Source organism: Rhea americana, unplaced genomic scaffold (genome assembly GCF_003343005.1).
Source record: "Rhea americana isolate MKP2758 unplaced genomic scaffold, rheAme1 scaffold_12, whole genome shotgun sequence".
NCBI classification, from domain to species: Eukaryota; Metazoa; Chordata; class Aves; order Rheiformes; family Rheidae; genus Rhea; species Rhea americana.
Window position 1 is genome coordinate 3152403 of NW_028185261.1, and position 11417 is coordinate 3163819.

Below are 11417 nucleotides of genomic sequence, written 5' to 3' on the forward strand. Positions count from 1 at the left end.
TATATAAAGTTTGCAGTATTTGCAAGAGAAGAGATTCTGTATAAAGGTTAAGAAATACTAGCTCAATGCCCCTTTTAAAAAAGAGATATACATAAATGTGATATTTAAAAGTATAAAGCAGGTGAACTCTGACAAAACCAATGTTATGTGCAGGATTATTTGCAATGACAAAAATGTAATTTTCTATTTATTTCTATTTTCTATTTTTGTTGTTAATGTTGTAATATTACAAGAAATAGATATCAGAACAAAGCTGCTGGTCTCATAAGGAAGCAGTGCTGATTCAAATGTCAGTAATACTTTTTTATGAGATGGCTTCCGAAGTGAAAAATACAAGCTCAATATAATAGTATTGTATTAACTTTAGTTAACCAGGAACTGACCTGCTTGTGTTTGAGGAAGCTATATGCTAACAAATCTCTTAAAGAGTTTTGTAAAAATCTGGTTTTACAATATTTGCTACCAGTTTTRGTGAAAATGTTGACAGAGTGGAAATGTGTCAGAGTGGCAAACTTTTCACAAGACTACAATATTCTATTGTTGGGAAAGATTTTATCTGAAAAAAAGTATAATTGGATAATGAGAGAACAATACKGAAATGCCAATAATTCAGATATGTTTTCTGGCAGAAAGTTGATTTTTGATTGGTGACTGACGTTCTGCCAGATGGAATGGTAGCCTGAAAATACGTATTTCAGACAGTGGGTTCCTAAATRTCAATTTAGTAGTTCAATGCTATTTATTCCTAAAGAGTTTGCTTTAAAAAGAATTTATTTAGTTCAAATATATTTAAAATACAAAGACACTGGTTTGCTAAAATATTTATGTTAAGCAAACTAAATTTTTGRTTGCAGCAGGAATTAACTCCTGACTCTAAGGAGCTGTCAAGAGGCCATAGAATTGTTGGTTGATYCTAAAGAGCTTCATTTATTCATTCCAAGCATGAGTCTTTGTAACTTCATTGTAAGCAGCTGTGTTCCCTTTTCCATCCACTAAAGTAGGAGCTGTAACAAGACTGGAGGTTTTCCTGTATACTAATATATTTAGTAACAGAAAGATGTATCCTCAGAAATGCCAGTTACAGTCAGTTTCTCTCTCAAAGGAAGCATTTAGGCTAAAATACTTTGAGCGTAGTTTAAATTCTAAGCTAAATAAAAAGTTAATTCAAATGCTAAGGATTACTCAAGGCTGGAAATGCTTTCCATACCTTTGCAATAGTGATATATTATTGCAGCTGTATTTTTCAGTATTAACTAGCGTGGTTTTTAAAACCAGTGTTTTGTTTGGGGGGTTTAGATGGTTGGTACTGTGTATTTCCTCACTTTGCAAACCTGTGAAACAGAGGAATAAGGAAAAGTCCTACTCTGGGTTTATTTTTTGGACCCCAAGGCTTGTGTCCTACAATGTCTTATTGTTTGCATCCCTCTCGCAGGGTTTCTCTCGCGGGGCTGTCCTGGGAATGSTCGCCTGAGTAACATTACATGATTATGAGCAGCCAAACTGAGCCTTCTTGTCATTAACCTGTAAACTCCTCGCATCAACCCCTGTGCTATAAAAACGCTCACAAACCTAAATATTAAAAATAGCAGCCTTCCTGAAATGTAGGCTTTCTTTACGTTACCTGTCTTTCCTTTCTAGCCTGACAACTGTAATATTCACATTCCTTTTCACAGTGAGGGACAAAGATGATTGCTATCAGTAATTCTTAAAAATACCAAAAAGGCAAAAGAGAGAAATCATTCTTAASCAGTAATTAAAACTAAACTATCACAGCTAATTAAAGTTCTTTCCAATGTCAAGGCAGGGCTCCAGCTGCTGGGATCAGTGTAACATAAAATGCTACCAGCTGTGACCAATTACTGAGCCCCCAGCAGTCAGCTAAAGAAAGCAAGTAATTACAACAGTTTGGTGAAATATAGCTGGTATGGCATGACTAGGTTTATCTGCTGCAGTAACGTGTAGGGTATTGCTTTACGTTATAATAGAATATACCGATTAGTTTGTTTTCTTTTCAATTTTGTGCTTACATCATGTACTTTAATAGTTTTAGTATGTGGTGAAGGTCTGTAAAAATGAGAATTGTCTGTTACAGGAATTTTAAACGTTTTACCAAGCTTGTTGAATATCTTTCCTGAGAGTTATTCAGAAATAAATGCCAGTTCTAGTCTCATAAAAACAGCAGGTTTGGTTAACAGTTGGTAACTTCTTGATTTATTTTTTCTTAAATTTCTGTGGTTCCGACCTGGCAGCGTTCAGAGCTCCAGAGTCGGAGCAGTACAGCCGGGCAATCTTAACGGGGTGGATTTAGGGTTTTGCACCGATTTCACAAATACACCTTTTTTTTTTGCTGTTTCTAGGTGTACCAAGTCAACGGCAAACTCTGCCTTGCTCGCGGTGTCGCCAGGCTGTTCCGCTGCAAGCGGTGGGTCTYGGCCGCCCACCCCGGGGCGGGAGCCGCCCTCGCTGAAACGCGGTGCTTCCTGCATGGGGTGAGAGAAATACTTGATTTCACGCATCGCGCGCAGGGAAGGGTCKCCCTGGAAGCACGCCGTGTAACTGAGCCGGCACCGAAAATCGAACAAGCCCAAGCAACGAAGCAAGGTTTCCTCGGGGCCGCGTCCCCCGGAGCGGGAGGCGCCGCGGGCCCCGGCTCAGCGGTGTCTCCCGCCGCCTGCCCGGGCCGTTCCCCCTCAGCAGCCCCACCGCCGTGGGTGGGAAGTGCCAGGGCACCCTGCTGGGGTAGGGGACGGCGGGGACGCGGCGGAGAGGTCGGGGCAGGAATCGGGGGGACGCGGAGGCGCCTCAGCACGGGTGGCAGAGGGCTCGGGGGGGGACGTCGCGGCGGGACGGGCCGAGGCGCCTCGGCCGCGCCGAGCGCCCTGCTTAGGCGGGAGGACGGGCCGAGGCGCCCGTGCCGCGGYGGGGACCCCCGAGGGGCTTCGGTCGAGGACGGTGCCGGCGCGAGGCCGAGAACRGGAGGTGAAAACGCTGAGCGGCGGGAGCAGGCCGAGGTAAATTCAGGGCAGAAGTGGTGCCCGGCCGCCGCGTGTGTCGAGGGCGCTGGGGCCCTTCGCCCCGCGGGCCCGGGCCCTGGCGAGCTGAACCTGGGCGAGAGCCAGGAGCGCGCGGGGCAGGCGCGGGAAAACGTGGCCTTCGGCCCTCGTTCCCGTTAAATAACGGCAAACTCTCCTCTCCGGAGGAGACCTGAGTGAAAGAGATGCCTCCTGATTTATGTGGGAAGCAAACAAGGTGTATCTCAGGAGACTACTGGAAATAATCTAGGATTAAACCAAAAAAAAAAAAAATGCAACAAAACTACGAATTCTTGGATGAAATGTAAGATTGCCTGTATGTGGCCCTGGGGAATATTTCAATGAAACACCCTTCTGTACTCCATACAAAAAAGCCTTTAAATTTATCTCTCTGCTTTTTTAGGCAGAGGCAGAAGTGAAATATGTATTTTATTTATTTGTTTTGGTATTTAGCTAAATTATTTTCACYGCTGATAAAGGTGAGGGCTTGACTGGGTGCTGGGAAAAAGGTACGTAAGGGTTGCACCCTGTTTGGCTCAGGTGATGCGTGCAGTTGGGTTGAKGGGAAGGAGCATAAAAGTCATTCTTTTTGGCTGTTAAGAGCAAAGAATTGTAGATTTATTTTTAGTATAACTTAGTATAACTTAGTTTTAGTATAACTTTTAGTATAACTCTGTTTTCAAGYCTGGGGGTAGCATGGCTCAACTGTCTGGGCTCTCTTTATGCAGTGGTCTGTCCTGGAACCAGGAAACCTTAAGAAAATTAATGCAACTACTGTAGTGGGAACTTTGCTTCAAGGTGAGAAATATACCTGTAAGCTAGTTTAAAAAAAGTGTACTAAAACTKTGCTGAATTTCRGACTTAATTAAAGATTTTTTTGTATGCTTATGAGATAATAGATACAGAAACCTATTATTGCAAAGAAAAAAAAAGTGGCAGATAAACAGTAAAACAACAYGCTGTTTCTAGACCTTCAAATCTGAAGGGTTGTGCAGTAATATTCCAGCTTTGTTTGGAGCTGGAAAGTTGGCGTGGAATAKTGTGGTTATACAAATGTTAAAAGACACATGAAGTATTGGAAGCACAAAGAAGCTGAGAGTTTCACAGTCCATTGCAAAGAATTGGTTATGGTAGAAAGCTATAGCATRTGTAAGACATGCAGAATATTGCTAAACGCTTAAGGCAATAGAAACACAAGTTGTAAGCCAATTGCTATCAATTCAAAATAATGTATATATTGGAAACAAGAGTGAGGTACTGAACTAGGTTAGCATGTCAGCACAGATCTGCTAATGCAGATTTATATGTCTACTCACTTGGCCAAAACACGTGCAGATCCTTTGAAGTAGCCTGTAGTGTGTTTTTTGCCCTTTCCTGTCCAACAGGTACTTCTCAGTACTATCGAAAGGCATCTAGAAGGGAAATAGCCCCTCCAGCAACAGTGAGGGGTGTGGGGGAGGGAAGGTTACTTATTATTCCCTCTGTGGGATGAGGAGAGACCGCAGCCCTGTGGTCCTTTATACAGCTGCCGTGAGTCCAGGCTCTCTCAGCAAAGCTGAAAGCCCACCTGAGAAGATCATTAGTAACATTCTCATTGATTTCTGTGGGATCAGAGGATGGAGGAATAGCAGTCAGAGGCAAATYGTTCAGTGAATGAAGAGGAGATGGAGCCTTTGGCGTCTGAGTCTGAAAAAGAAGCCTTTTTCAGACCTTGCTTACAGAGGTTCAGCCAGCTTTTCTGGATTGAGAGAAATCTGCCTGATCATTGCATTTGTACTGTGCAGACYCTTATTCTTCTGGTGTTCTTCAAGGTCAGTGTCCCTCATTTTAATCAGAGTATTGACTYGGCATTAATGTCAGATTCTTGTCTGTAGAAAAAGCAGCTCAAAACACCTCTTTATAAATAGAGGCCAGTATTAGTAACAAAATGCAAACAGCCTCAGGGTTCAGAAAGTGCTCAGCTACAGCAAAGCAGTTAGAGAATTAAGCAGTTAATGAAGTTTAGAGGTTTCCTCGCCTCTATTCCACCTTATAGGCTGATAAAGGAGATAAAACAAAGTTGATCATCAGGTATTTTGACAGTCTGCTCAGTCCTTTTTTCCTACCTCCTGCTCAGTTAGAGAATCTAGGTAATCATAATGGCTGTGTAGCATGAATGGCTGCTTTTACATCCTTTCTGCACGCGCGCACACACACACACACACACATTTATTTATTTAATTTCCTGAAAAGATTTTACTTTTAGATATGCAACTGGGCATTCAAATGTCTTGGGGGATAGCTGGGATTTTAAATAATGTTGGGAAATATGAGAAGGACTGATTTTTCTTGATTAGAAAATTGTGATTTTGTAATAAAGCCAAGTAGATAGCTCAGCTGGTGGAAATTTTAGCTTTCCCTCGTCTAATAAATATGTCTTACTGATACTTACCTGACCTGAGGTGTACCAAAGAAGTACTTTTTTTGTATGGTTCTCTCTTTTCCTTGTTTAGCACTTCTGACCAAGTTACTTTCAGGCTGGTTTTCTCATTTGTTCTTAGGTGGACAAGTAATGTCTGCATCTTTTTTGTTTGTTGTTTTTTTATTGCTTTGTTTTGAAGCTGTGTTTAGAGTTCTCTTTAGGTTATTTTCAGCCCACTTAAATTTTTATATACTTTTTTGGTATATTGGTGGAGAATGCATGTAAACGATTTATTGTGTGCTATAATCTCTTCAGAGGAGCTATAAATGCATGAAGTAGAACTGCATCACATTTTCAGAAGGCTTATGTGATGCTGTTTGTCTTGCTTCTTTTCATTAAATTTTGAATGATTGCTACTATCTTGGTGGAATTCAAGTACAGAGTCTCACTGACTCAAAGTGGTTTTGCATATAGGCCAGTATTTGTGACTGTAGTATGTCAGGTTGATTAGAAAACAAGCTTACTTTTAGACCTAGGGATTAAAAATGTACTAAATATGTATTCCCACCTGACCTCCTTAAAAGTTTTACCCGTTAAAGAAGAGTGGGAGATTGTGGGTTACACTGCAAATTAAAGGGTTAGTTGGAGGCAATTTTTTGCCTCCCTCTCCCAAACTTTGGTGGGTGACTAGATTTGTGCTCCCCTTCATACGTCTGAACGGCTGCCTGTTCCTCCGTTTGTGGTTCATCCTCYGGAGAAGAGGCCGAAGCTGTGTTGTCTGACTGACTCGATGGGTGTACGGCCACGTTATCTCGTCCAAGTCATCTGAATGACAATGTTTCATGGGGCAGACCAAACTCTGGCTTGCTATTTGCGATGTCTGAAAGTGGTAGGGCAGGGAGATGAAAGCCTGAAATGGAATATTCTTTATCCCTTTGGCCTAACCACTGCACTATGGACAGTGCTGTGATGAGCCTCTTCCTGCTTTTGCAATTTGTCATGGAAAAAGTCCTAACGGGGTTTGTTCCAACATGGAAAGGGTGAATCCTTGAAATCTTGAAGGAGTTTGTCGTCTGATAGAGGTGTTTCCTACCAAACTGTAGCATTATAACATTACTGATGCGGATGGAGAGCAAACCACAAAATACCTTCTGAAGTGAATTATGAGTCCGATAGCACAGATAACTATTTCAAAACAACAYTTAGAAAATGTAATTATGTGCCTTTTAATTTGAACTTTGATTTTTCTCAGTTTGCATTTGTCATAGAGCCAAATTAACCTCCTTGCTTTTACTGTCTTGGCATTGCTACGGGAGTGGGAATTGACTGGAAGCCAAAGRTTTTTCCAAAATCCCATGAATAGGGAAATTCCAAAATCAAAACTTCTCCATCTTAGTCYCCTTTATTCTTTTAACAGTAATGCAGATATGTGCCCAGTGGCAGCTTGTATATAGTTTAGGAAAAAAGGTCTCTGAGTCCTCAGATGGTATGACTTCAGAAATCTGAGGCATTTTGCTGCACAAAGCAGCTTTTGTTTGCCACCCTGTTCATCCAGGTAGGCTCAGCTAACTATCTGAATAGGCCTTTCTGAGTGCTCTGTTGCTATTGCCCTTGTAAGAGCACAGTTAGCTCTGTGGCAGGTGGTTCAGCCTCCAGGTGAGCAGAGCCTGCAAGAAATTAAGTGCAACCCCTGTATTTGACTTTCTTGCTCTCAGGCACTTAATAAATAGCACCATTAGCTGCTGCTGCAGTCTTTCCAAAGCTGGGCAGATAGAGAATTACAGTGTGCCTTTTTGTCCACTCTAAGTACGTACATGTGTGTGAGCAGGAGGAGGACTGGGATGGAAACTGCTGAAGGAACAGAGAAGGGAGAGGTGRTTCTCAAACCTTGGCGAACAGCTGGTTGACACTTGGTGCGGTGCACACAGACCTGCAAGGTCTAAATAAATGTGTTAGGATGTTATAAAAGCAGCGTGTGCATCCCTGAAGAAAGGCACTAAGCACAGGCTACTCAGAATTTTGCTTGAAATACGTACTTCTAAGAATATGTTAGTGGATTAAATTCTCTTTAACTCTCTTATCATGCAGTTATGTCTGTAATTTAAGGTGATGGGTACAAATGGAGAATATTCACTGCCATCTGCTGGCAATCCAGTTTAATTTTCATTTCATTCTATCTCTTAATATGAATGCTGGCTGTATATTTGCTTAAATTACATCACAGGATAGAAGAAATGGAAGAGAAAACAGCGCTTGTAGAAGTTCTATACTGATTGCTATATATAGCTATTAGCTATATACAGCTATTGATTGCTGTTGGTCACTAAAAGAATGAGGGCTGTTTGTCGCTCCTTGTCAAGGAGAGGGCGGGCGAGGAAAGGATCCTGGGCCTGTGGAATTTGCTTTTCGGTTTCCCTCGTAAACAGGTAGAACAGAGTGATTCTCAGAGTATGTGCAAAGCCATTTTATGGCCTTTTGAGATGTTCAGTGAAAATAAACTGCTAATTCTATGTTAACTGCTAGTCAGATACATTGCTACAGCAATGTGTTCCTACAGATGCGTTTTTGTAGTAAATAGTGCCTGAATATAGTATAGTGTTAGTAAATAGTGTCTGAATATAGTATAGTGTTTGAATACTGATTACTCTCACCACAGGAGTATCAAATCTCTTGAGTTCTGTATTTTATATTTTTACTTAGTTATGAAAAAAACTTTCTTCTGATTCTTCCCCAGTATTTGGCTAGAGCTTTTTGTGTGCTTGAGAATGTCAAAACAGCAGACAGCTGTTTCTTGATCTCAAAGAATTCTCTTCCTTTCACTGGCAATGGCAATTTTGTCCATTCTGTAATAGCAGCACCAAAAAAGACCCCTCCCCCCCCAAAAAAAAGAAATATTTTCTCTCCCCATTTTTCTGGGCACCCTTGTTCATGTGYGCAGGATATATAGCAAACCAAGGCATGTTACGACTGAAGTGGTGTTGGCTATTTTTGCTAAAAATACTTCCAGAAAAAAATTATACATTTTAACTGGTTGCCACTCTTRATTCTTAGCCTTGCTTCTCTGTTGAACTGTAATCACAGTTACACCACCATGTAGTAGATGCAAGTAAGCGGCCAGCACGTATTTACTTCCTGAGCCCCTGCTAACCTTTCAGAAACAGAAGGCTGGGAACACTGACCTCATATGTTGCTCTAATAGGAATCCTTGAGAGGGAGTATTTGTGCAATGCTAAAACTTAAACTTAGGAGTGAGCACAGAACTGCTGTGTARTATCAACTTTTGCTAAAGATGAAGGTTGCCCAAAGAATATAGGGGCACTGGGTACAAAGTAGTTTTCTCTTTGGACTATCTTACATTGCACCAGTAAACTTGCCTAAGTTAAAGCAGCCCTTGGAGTGTCCTATTTTGCCTCAACAGAGTGTTTGTAGTACAGGGGAAAAATAGAGCAAATTCCTTTTTGGGAACTTGCTGATGCCTTTTGCAAGCTATGTGGGTAGAAGCAGGAGCCTTTTCACTTGCTTTCCATACCCCAGTTACTGTTCATTATTTAGGTGATATTCCTAAGTGTGAATACTGATTTAAAAGGTTGTTTTGACAGAGAAGGGCATGTATACTGTGGTTTAAGATGAACCTGGCTTACACTTTAGCATGTGATGTTTCATGTTTGTGTCTTGCTGGTCAGATTACAGAAGCAAGTTGCACATTGAGATGCTGTGCCCTACAATAAAGAATTTGTGTATGCAGTATTTTTCTTTTTTGTACAGGTAGGGAGGACTTTTTTTTTTTTAATGCACTGAGGTATTGATGTTGTAGCACTACCTTAGACGGCTCACACTACTATTCACAAAACCAGCGCTCTTCTGTTTTTCCAAGAACAAAGGAAAAAAAGAATATTTCTGTGGAACTCTGATAAATACATTTTCTCTACAAAAAAGCTTGTTCTGTAAGCTTAGTGAACTTGCTGCATTCTGGTTTTATGAGAAAAACTTCGGATGCCTGACTTCAGAAGCAAATCTGCATTTCTCAAATGTTCAGATGTTCAAAGTTAGTATCTGCACGTAAATTACACTAATTTTTAGCCTGGTAGATCCCTTGTACTCTACTAATTATTAGTAGGATAACATTTGGAAGTGAAAGTAAGTTGAGGACAYGTACAAGCAAGATTTCTGTTATTTTAAATCACAAGCCTCACTTTTGCTGTACTCTTTTCCGCTGTTTAATATGGGGCCCCTTTATTCTCAGTTAAGCAAGTACAGGTGTCTTGGGAGTCCCATAGGAACGTGATCTTTTCTGTATAATGCACATTAATATGTATGTACTGCAGYCTGGCCTCCAAGCACAGAAAAAAGATGAACACTGCCCTTCACGTGTGAAGGGGCAGACGTGTGCCTGGAAAGGCTGTACGGATTTTGCAGCAGAGCAACCCTTGCAGGAGCACTTTGCTTCGACAGTTGGGGCTATTATGAGGGTCCCCAGGGAGCTGGTCTGAGTCGCTACTCTCACTTTCACCCTTGCCATTCCCAGAATCAAACTAGTTCCTCAAACAGCTTGAGAACAGAAAGGTGAAAAGGTGACGGAAACGCCTGCTGCGCTGGACTTCGCTGACCTGGGTGCAGCTGTCCGTGTAACGCTACAGCCCACAGAGAGCCGCCGCGTCCTGCACGCCGCCTTTCAGCACAGAGACTCCCCTTGCTACGGCTCTAATTCTCCACCTACGCCTCATCCTAACAGCAGTGAGGGCAGGAGAGGGGTGCCCTACTGCTGCAGTTGCACGAGCACACCCTCGTGCAAAAAAAAGGACCCAGCAGGACAGGGAGAGGTGCCGGAATGTCAACTGCTACTTGGCGCTAGCGGCTGGCCAGGCATACAGGTACTTCATGCAYGTTGTAAAATAATAGACCTCCAGCCTCAAGACCATGCAGAAAAACTACAGACACGCTGTGCACTGTAGGCACAATTCACTCATTGAAGTATGGAATGGGAATAGTGAAATCATTCCAAACATAGTGATCCAGTGATTAAAAGTAAATAATAATGAAGTAGGTGAACATAACTACTGGAAAGAGGGCATTGAATTATAGCTGCAGGGACARGATGAGACTATAGTAACTTTTCTCCTTTGTTTACATAGGATATTTTTCTGATACAGTCACAGCAAAAATGTAATGTAACATCTTGGATCCCTGTTACTGAAGGGAGATCCTGTGAGGTAACAGGGTAAACCAACTCCCTAAAAGTTTCCTTGTTAGGGAGGCAGAATGGGAACTGCATAGTATATGCACACATATCTATTATTCAGAGGCAGAAAATGTTTTTTGCTACAAGGGTTATAAAGACTACCTTAAATATATACTGCAGGAAGAAAATGATCCTCCAGAAACTCTAGGTCAGCAATATGAATTTCTAATGRTTACAAAGGATCTGTAACCAATTCCATGTAAGATGTGTTCCTGTTAACATGTTCTAGTACTTGATAAGGATGCAAAAGAAGMGTAAGGTTAGTCTTTAGTTTGGGAGGCCATAGAGTAGCCCACAACATGGAGAAATTATACCTGCTTCTTCAGGTAAGTCTGCGCTTCCTTACRGAAAAACAACCTAATAGTTTTCCTATCCCTTTGCTTGGGCCTTGGAAAGCAAAGGCAGTATTTATTTCCTGCTTGCGCCCCAGCTTACTTCCAAATTCATCTCTCTAGGTCAGACCTAAATCTTTCATTATCAAACTTGAGGATGTATYCTATGAACTTAGCTCGAGTATAAGGTGGGCATTATGTAAAGCAGATCAATTAAGACTGAATTACTTCTAGTTTTAAGCAAAAGCAGGGCTTCACATACCTGAAACCTGAGCAATGTAGACAGCAAGAAAACTTCAGGATTGTCACTTTGAACTTGGATGCTTAAATGCCACCTGATGTGTTTCAAGCCTGTTTTTTGATCTGACTCCAAATATRTAACTTTCTCAAGAGTCAAGGTCAACATATGCAGT